This window comes from Bos grunniens, chromosome X, assembly GCF_055505025.1.
Source record: "Bos grunniens cultivar Pamir isolate PY7600 chromosome X, Bosgru_T2T1.0, whole genome shotgun sequence".
Lineage (NCBI taxonomy): Eukaryota > Metazoa > Chordata > Mammalia > Artiodactyla > Bovidae > Bos > Bos grunniens.
Genome location: NC_141194.1, coordinates 17,835,694 through 17,843,120, shown reverse-complemented (window position 1 = coordinate 17,843,120; position 7,427 = coordinate 17,835,694). Strand labels below are relative to the sequence as shown.

The 7,427-nt window shown below is 40.6% G+C and overlaps 1 pseudogene; it reads right to left on the bottom strand.

The window, feature by feature from the left end:
* Positions 1-1,318: 1,318 nt before the first annotated feature.
* Positions 1,319-5,221, bottom strand: LOC147339879 (large ribosomal subunit protein eL27-like; annotated as a pseudogene).
* Between the last annotated feature and the right edge of the window lie 2,206 nt (positions 5,222-7,427).

Sequence of the window (7,427 nt, the reverse complement as noted above, 5' to 3'; positions counted from 1 at the left end):
TTCTTGAGATAACCTTGTATTGCTCTGAGCCGTCCCCTTAGTACTGCTTTTACTGAATCCCATGGGTTTGGGGTTGTTGTGTTTTAATTTTTTGTTTCTATGCATATTTTGATTTCATTTTTGATTTCTCCTGTGATTTGTTGGTTATTCAGAAGGAGACACAATTATTGATATATATTTTGATGTGCGTCCCTGACAATGGGTCCTCAGGTCTCATTTCTGAAAACCACTCCTTGAGTCCCCATCCCAGACCTCTCTCTGCGAGGAAAGAAGAAGGAGCTGAGGGTAGAGATGGTAAAGGATGTATGGGGCTGTATGGTCATAGGAAGGAGGGCACAGATTTCCCTGCATTTCTTTGACAATTGGAGACTAGAAGGAAATGAGGATGCATCAGAATCTGAGCAGAGCTAGAAGATAAAGACTAGATAAATGGAGCCTTAATTGTCACAGTAGATTCCATCGTGGATAGATTCTGACATCTGGATATCAGTCACACAGTGGTCACCATGTCTTTTCTCCTGGACTGTGGTAGAACATTTTGGTGTCCCATATCACATTCTTTTGGCAATCTTCAGATTAATTGCAACTCCAGCGGATCGTTCTTGTATGCTCAGCAAAACTACCCCAAGCATGCACACAAGATTTATACTTTATTGTCTTTTTTTAATTGACATTTTCTGAAGATATAGGGGTTTTTTCAACCTGCATGCAAGGTAGTGCAGAAGTACATGGCAATTAATACCTCCAGGAAAAATTTTAAACCAATGAGGAGTGAGCATTGAAAGATAAGTGTTCAACACCCTATTTTCCAGAGGCAATTATGGGTTGCATTCTAACCACCTATTAAGGGGTCACAGTGGGATAGAACCCCAATTGCCAACAGCTCAATAAAAAAATTCTGTACTGATTTTTCTTCTTCCATGTCTCAGTCGTTTTGCTCTCTCATTGTTAGTTTCCAAAGATACACCTCATATAAACTATTGGAATCCAATTCTTCATCTCCGATGTTGCTTTTATGGCACCCAAACTAAGAAATGTGAAAAAGTGGTAAGGGAGAACTCTTTTTTGACCTAGAAAATCCTGAATTGAGTGACTTACCTTAAATTAACAAACTCTGACTTTTTGCTATCACCAGAATAAAGTTTCAAAATAGGGATTTAGTTCAGTTATAGAGAAATAAAATGTATATTTTTGCCTACCTCAATTCATAGTCTGTAACTATTTTATCCACTGTATGTGCTAGTTGTCGCAGACAAGCCCACTATCTCTCTCTCTCCTTTATTTATTTATTTTTGTATTTTTAATGACTGAAATAAAACTAAAACCACAGCTTCTGGAAGAACCATTTATTCTTGCCAGTCTTGTATCTCTCCTTGAACTTGACCTTGGCCTCTCATTGAGCCTTCCCATTTGAAAGCAGAGTCTCTGAAGACATCCCTGTTGACAACAGTTTTGTCCAAGGGGCTATTGATAGAAAACCTTTTGGGCATGAGGTGATGATACAGTTTCACAAAAGACTTGATCTTTGATCTCTTTGAGATTTTCTTCTTGCCCATGGAACTTTGTAGGGATAGCTACAATTCTAGCTACCAGAGCATGGCTGTAGGGTCAATCTGAAATGCCATCATCAATGTTCTTCACGATGATCACTTTGTGTCCAGAATAGCAACTGGCCAGGAAGAGCCTCACCAGCATCACCTGGGGTCAGAGAAACCGCAGTAAGATGGTAGGTGCTGGAGTGGCTTTGAAGAGATACCCCTTGTCCAAGGGCAAAGGAGAAGCCCCAGCAAGATGGTAGGAGGGGCGAATTCATGTTTAGAATCAAATCCCATTCCCGCCAGAGATACTCAGAGGGCTCAAACAAACCTTGTTCACACCAGGACCCAGGGACCCCACAGAGACTGAGACAGAACTGTGTTTGAGCATCTCCTGTGAAGGTATGGGTCAGCAGTGGACTGCCGCAGGGACGGTGCGCTTGGTGCAGCAGACTTGGGTATGGCATAAGCCCTCTTAGAGGAGGTCACCATTAACCCCAACATAGAGCTGCCAGAACTTACTCAGGACTGGGAAATAGACTCTTGAAGGGTACAAATAGAACCTTGTGCACCAAGACCCAGGAGAAAGGAGCCGTGGCCCCACAATAGACTGACCCAGACTTGCCTGTGAGTGTCCAGGACTCCAGCAGAGGTGTGGGTTGGTGGTGGCCTGCTGCAGGGTTGGGGGCACTAGTGCAGCAGTACATGCATGGGATCTTTTGAAGGAGGTCATGATTATCTTCATTATCTCCACCATAGTTTGGCCCCAGGTAAATAGCAGGGAGGGAACACAGCTCCACCCATCAACAGAAAATTGAATTAAAGATTTACTGAACATGCACCCCTCCCCCCCAATAAGAACAAGACTCAGTTTCCCCCTCAGTCAGTCTCTCCCATCAGGAAGCTTCCATAAGCCTCTTATCCTTCTCCATCAGAGGGTAGACAGACTGAAAACCATAATCACAGAAAACTAACCAATCTAATCACATGGACCACAGCCTTGTCTAACTCAGTGAAACTATGAGCCATGTCATGTAGGGCCACCCAAGACAGACGAGTCATGGTGGTGAGTCCTGATGAAATGTGGTCCACTAGAGAAGGGAATGGCAAACCACTTCAGTATTCTTGCCTTGAGAACCCCATGAACAGTATGAAAAGGCAAAAAGATAGGACACTGAAAGATGAACTTCCCAGGTCAGTAGGTGCCCAGTATGCTACTGGAGATCAGTGGAGAAATAACTCCAGAAAGAATGAAACGACGGACCCAAAGCAAAAACAACACCAGCTGTGGATGTGACTGGTGATGAAAGCAAGGTCCGATGCTGTAAAGAGCAGTATTACATAGGAACCTGGAATGTTAGGTCCATGAATCAAAGCAAATTGGAAGGGGTCAAACAGGAGATTGCAAGAAAGAATGTCAACATTTTAGAAATCAATGAACTAAAATGGACAGGAATGGGTGAATTTAACTCAGATGACCATTACATCTACTACTGTGGGCAAGAATCCCTTAGAAGAAATGGAGTAGCCATCATAGTCAACAAGAGAGTCTGAAATGCAGTACTTGGATTCAATCTCAAAAATGACAGAATGATCTCTGTTCGTTTCCAAGGCAAACCATTCAGTGTCACAGTAATCCAAGTCTATGCTCTGACCAGTAATGCTGAAAAGCTGAAGGCAAAGAAGAAAAGGAAAGATATACCCATCTGAATGCAGAGTTCCAAAGAATAGCAAGGAGAGATAACAAAGACTTCCTCAGTGATGAGTGCAAAGAAATAGAGGAAAACAATAGAATGGGAAAGACTAGAGATCTCTTCAAGAAAATCAGAGCTACTAGGGGAATATTTCATGCAAAGATGGGCACAATAAAGGACAGAAATGGTATGGACCTAACAGAAGCAGAAGATATTAAGAAGTGGCAACAATACGCAGAAAGTGAAAGTGAAAATGAAGTCGCTCAGTCGTGTCCGACTCTTTGCGACCCCATGGACAGTAGCCTGCACAGGCTCCTCCATCCATGGGATGTTCTAGGCAAGAATACTGGAGTGAGTTGCCATTTCCTTCTCCAGAAGAACTATACAAAAAAGATCTTCACCATCCAGATAATCACAATGGTGTGATTACTCACCTAGAGCCAGACATCCTGGAATGCAAATTCAAGTGGCCTTAGGAAGCATCACTATGAAAAAAACTAATGGAGGTGATGGAATTCCAGTTGAGCTATTTCAAATCCTGAAAGATGATGCCATGAAAGTGCTGTACTCAATATGCCAGCAAATTTGGAAAACTCAGTAGTGGCCACAGGACTATGGAAAAGTTAAGTTTTCATTCCAATCACAAAGAAAGTCAATGCCAAAGAATGCTCAAACTACTGCACAATTGCACTGATCTCACATGCTAGTAAAGTAATGCTCAAAATTCTCCAAGCCAGGCTTCAATAATATGTGAACTTCCAGATGTTCAACCTGGATTTACAAAAGGCAGAGGAACCAGAGATCAAATTGCCAACATCCGCTGGATCATCGAAAAAGCAAGAGAGTTCCAGAAAAACATCTACTTCTACATTATTGATTATGCCAAAGCCTTTGACTGTGTGGATCACAACAAACTGTGGTAAATTCTTCAAGTGATGGGAATACCAGACCACCTGACCCGCCTCCCAGGAAATTTGTATGCAGGTCAGGAAGAAACAGTTAGAACTGGACATGGAACAACAGACTGGTTCCAAATAGGAAAAGGAGTATGTCAAGGCTGTATATTGTCACCCTGCTTATTTAACTTCTATGCAGAGTACAGCATGAGAAACGCTGGACTGGAAGAAGCACAAGCTGGAATCAAGATTTCCGGGAGAAATATCAATAACCTCAGAAACACAGATGACACCACCCTTATGGCAGAAAGCGAAGAAGAACTAAAGAGCCTTTTGATGAAAGTGAAAGAGGAGAGTAAAATGTTGGCTTAAAGCTCAACATTCAGAAAACTAAGATCATGGCATCTCGTCCCATCATTTCCTGGAAAATAGATGGGAAAACAGTGGAAACATTGGCAGGCTTTAATTTGGGGGGCTCCAAAATCACTGTGGTTGGTGACTGCAGTCATGAAATTAAAAGATGCTTACTTTTTGGAAGAAAAGTTATGACCAACTTCGACAGCATATTAAAAAGGAGAGACATTACTTTGCCAGTGATAGTCCATCTAGTCAAGGCTATGGTTTTTCCAGTGGTCATGTATGAATGTGAGAGTTGGACTATAAAGAAAGCTGAGTGCCAAAGTGTTGATGCTTTTGAACTCTGGTGTTGGAGAAGACTCTTGAGAGTCCCTTTGACTGCAAGGAGATCTAACGAGTCCATCCTAAAGGAAATCAGTCCTGAATATTCACTGGAAGGACTGATGTTGAAGCTAAAAGTCCAATGCTTTGGCCACCTGATGTGAAGAGCTGACTCATTGGAAAAGACCCTGAACCTGGGAAATACTGAATGCAGGAGGAGAAGAGGAGAACATAGGATGAGATGGTTAGATGTCATCACCAACTCAATGGACATGAGTTTGAGTAAGCTCCGGGAGTTGGTGATGGACAGAGTGGCCTGGTGTACTGCAGTCCACAGGGTTGCAAAGAGTCGGACACAACTGAGTGACTGAACTGTCTGACTGAGTATCACCTTCCCAAGTTTTGTGAACTTGTCCATTTTGACAGCGACCACTCGGGCCTACAGCAGAAAGCCCATTATCTCTTTTTGAGGAGAATCGCCTAACTCAATCCTCCAGCCTGAGGAAAGGCATCTTGGTGAACATTAGCCACTTAATGGCTAGAAATGCCTCAAGAACTGACAACCCTGGTTGGCTGGCTAGTAATATATGAGGAAATTTGTGGCCCAAAACTGTGCCTAGAAAAGTAGTGACAATTAATTGTGTCAATCATCGACTGTACCTTTGGCATCTCAACAAAGTATGGAAAGTATCAAATAATTGCTAGTAGAAAGAGATGTAATACAGAAAGATAAAGATAGCATGGAGTGAAAAGAATAGTGTTAGAACACTATTGCAAAGTTCCATAGAATCTTGTTGCTTGATTCTATGGGTTGACCAAGTGTCTTGATGCCTTAGGTCCTGAGTGGCAGCTATTCCTAGTTTTGTGTGAGATTCTTTTCTGCTACAATAAAAGTTTTGCAACAACTCCAAATACCTTAGGTGGACAGAATTAGTCTCCGTTTCCTGTAATCTAAAGGGTCTAATTTTACCTGTGTCCAAGAAATTGCAAGTAGTTCAGTAAGGGACTGAAGTGAGAGATAAGAATTAAGACTGGAGACCTAGGCAGTTAGAATAACAGTCTTGAAAATAATAGGGAGGTAATGAAGAATTTTAAACAATTGAATGATTCCCTCCAAATTCCCAAGTGCTGAATTGAATGTTTGAAAGTTGCACAACTGGACGTGGAGAGGGTAGTTTGGATTTTTTTTCTATAATCAAAAGAGAAAATGAAGGCCTGATGCTGAAGTTATGCCATGTTTGGTTGGGAAAATCATGAGATCAGTTTTAGACTCTGTGAGTTTGAAGTCCTTCTGGTACTTTCAGATGAGGTGTCTAGAAGTTGTTGGATTTATGGGTCTGAAACACAGAAGAGATATTCTGATTGGTGACATAGATGTTAGTCATTTGTCATTAGTATTGGTGGAAGCCTTGGGTGAAGGTAGAACCTCCCCAAAAGATTATCCAGTGTAAAAAGAAAAGAGGACAGAATGTGAATTTGTGGCAGCAGCAAAATCAAAAAGGGAGGGGAGAGGAGGAGGTACTCGTAAGGTAGAGTGAAGAGTTGCCAGATAGGTAGAAGGAAAACCAAGAGGTACTCTCTCTATGAGTTATAGCAAATGCGTAATATGATGATTGAATAAATGTCCCCCACATATCCTTGGAAATTATCCTTTGTAATTTATAAGTATTTGCATTTATTTGGTTAAAATATATCAATTTACCTTTGTAATACTTGGTAAACCTGTTAAATGAATGCAATGCAAGACAGGAATGAAACACAAGGATTATTTTTCTACTCACACATAGCAGTAGATGTGCTATACTTTGACTCACAGCTCAAATGGTTGATTCATCATTACAGTTCATGGGCCCATTGTACTGTCTGTTGCCACATATTCACAGCATCCACTTATTCTTCCAGTATTTATTTTTTAAATAAAAACTAATTGTAAGCTTTCACATATTGATAAATTATAAAATGCTGCTTCTGTCTCCTCCGTTCTTATGTTTGCTCCCTCTTCTCTATTCATATTGGCGTGTGACATTGTTGCTCTCACCAAATGAGTCATTTGAAGTGGGAATGTGAATTTAAAAGGTTAAGCCATCTCAAAAAGAACTCCATTCCACTCTCTTATATTGATGACAAATATAACTGTAGAATCAAGTGTAAATTCACAACTCTTAGTAGTTTAGACTGGTAATACAGTTCCGCCATTATAATTTTACAAGTAGAATTTGTTGATAACACTTTGCTTTGTGTTTCTCTTGTAAGTATCATCATGTTTCAACGAGATCTATCCAGGTAGTATAACTGTCAATTGAAATGTACCTCTCAAAAGATATGAAGTGGAAGTTACTCTACTTTTCAGGATTGGTTAAATGGTTGGATGCACAGCAATATAATGAAAATTAGGTAAATTAAGGATGTATACAAACCTCATCAGGGATGGTGTTGAGGATTTTTTTCTCTTCCTATTTTCTTTTGACCTTGCTTTTAAATGTATAAACTTTTAGTTTTAAGTTAAAATCCTAATACATGTTCACTGTAGAAAACTTGGAAAATATAAAATAGCGTAAAGAAGCAAATGAAATTATCTATAATCTCACTACCCTCTTGCCATTTTCTTCATATACACACATGTA